Raw genomic sequence first — 2,445 nt, 5'->3', positions numbered from 1 at the left:
AAGACGAAAATTGTTCACAATCTAAAAAAAATAATCCAGGATTTTATGTTTCATAAGTAACAAGAGGTAGCATCTTCTTCATTTCAGTCCTGATGGTTTCCTATGCTGAGGTAGAGTGTATTAACATCCTTAAATAAAAGTATATCTATATATTTACTTAACATTAAAACTTAAGTATTTTATCATGTTAGACAATATTCTCTGTGACTGCCAAATCCATTGTATCCCTGTATCATATTTTATATAATCATTTTCCTATTGTTATGCATTTAGTTTATTTCCATTGTTTGCTACCTTTAAAAAAGGATATAAAGAATATTTTAAAATATACATCTTTGACCACAGGTATAATTATTTGCTTAGTTTATCTACACAAAAAGGAATATATGTGTCAAAAAATATGAACCTATTTAAAGCTCTAGAATATATGGTATCAAAATTTCCTTCCAGGAAAGTTTTACCAGTTTATATTTCTACAAAAGTATAGATGCTAGTCCTCATATTTTCCTGCACGTATGGAACAAGTAATTTGTCATTTTGATAGGTGAAATATTATTTTATTGCCATCGTTTTTTGTACTCCATTGGCTACAGTTTTATATGTTCTGCCCAGTTTTAAAAAGTGGGTTGCCTTTTTATTATCAAGGTTTGAAAGTTCTTTATATATTCTGAATATAAATCCTTTATCAAATATGTGATTTACAAATGTTTTCCAAATTTGTAGTTTTTCTGCTAATTCTTTTAATAACGTCTTTTGAAGAGCCTTATTATACTAGTATTTGATGCCTTTGTATTACTTTAATTAAAATGAGAGAGAGAGAGAAGAGAGAGAGACATGGGGGAGAGAGAGAGACATGACAAAGAGGAAAACTCAATGGTTTAAGTTGAGTTATGTGCTCATCTGTTGGCTTTGGAAAGACAGTACTTTAATATTTTCACCAAGACTGCACATAATGGGTGTCCATTAAAAGGAACAAGGAAGGGGTAATAGTTTTCTATGATTTAATCTGATGAAAACTATTGGCCCTTTAGGTAGAAAATGCGATGTAACGCATGATGCATTTTGCATTTACATTAAGAACTCTCATAAACATGGTCAGATTAAAAACACTGGTTTGATAATTCTGAAAATACAACACCATGGCTTATAATTCGGTTTATTTAGTGGAGAAATCTGACAGTATCCTAATTTTGACTCAGGCTAAAGTATTGTTTTTCTTTGGGAAAAACTTTCGAAAGCTTAGAGAATTCTTCCTAGATATTTAAGCCTTTGACTAGGCTATGTATTAAAATGGCTGCCTGCTTTTTATTTTTATTTGGAGACATTATAAAACCTTTCAGGTTTCAGGAACTTTTAAAAACATTTTTAGATAACTTTGTTCAATTTTATCTTTTATTCATATAATTCTAAGGTTGGACAGTGCTATCTCTTTCATAAATAATATTTGTACTCATTTTCTTTGTTAATTTTTTCTATGTAGATTCCTTAAATTTATTACTTGTTTTACTATCAGATTTGCTGTAACATCATTTCAAAAATATATTGCTTCCATCTATTCAATAGGATTAAATGATTCCTATCATTCAAGTAACAATTGAATACTTCTGCAAAATTCAATCAGTTCTACTCTTATTTAGTAGTTACTAATAATACTGAGACCCATTCTAAAACCATTGGTCTGAGTCTCTGGATACTACAAAGAGGGCATGACAAAAACCAACCTAGGGTATTTATTTACAAACCTTATATTGCTGGTTCTCAGCACTTTATCCTCATGTAATTGCTTTGGCCAGCCAAATCCTCTGTTGCTGGAACATGGATCAAATGCATATCTGGTTTTTATTTACATGTAATAGCTCCCCTCCCTTTTAAAAACGTCTTCCTTCTAAATACAATTATATCCCTAAGCAAAGAAAATTTCCCTCCCTACCTCCTTCCTCCACACTAAATGCAAACTTATTTCAAGGATATCATATGACTAACTGTAAAACAAAATATTTCATTTTATCAGTGTATCTATTATTCTCTTATTCTCTATTCCATGTCCTCACAATTCTATGTAGTAATCCATTATATCTTATCATCCATACATCACACTTAACACTTCCTTTTTCATTTTTGCTTCTTTATTCTACAACCCCTCAATAAATAAAATGACAAAAAATTCTCCTTGAGAACAGGTGGCAATCTTCATGAACTTCTGGGACATCCATTTCATGGGTGAGATTAGCTCCGTTCTCCTTCTGCTTTCTTCTTTTCCTTTTATTTATTTATTTTTAATGGAGAATTTTTTCAATAGAGCCTTTCTGTTATTATTTTAGAAATCTTTTTCCCATATCTTATTAGGATTAATTTGTTGGTCTGGGAAGACTTGGTCTTAGAAAATGCTATTGTATTCTTTTCCAGTTGACTTTTGTTTGCATATTGTACTCTAGAAAAAGACCT

Source organism: Pteropus vampyrus, unplaced genomic scaffold (assembly GCF_000151845.1).
Source record: "Pteropus vampyrus isolate Shadow unplaced genomic scaffold, Pvam_2.0 Scaffold58, whole genome shotgun sequence".
Taxonomy (NCBI): domain Eukaryota; kingdom Metazoa; phylum Chordata; class Mammalia; order Chiroptera; family Pteropodidae; genus Pteropus; species Pteropus vampyrus.
Note: the sequence above shows the minus strand (reverse complement) of the source record.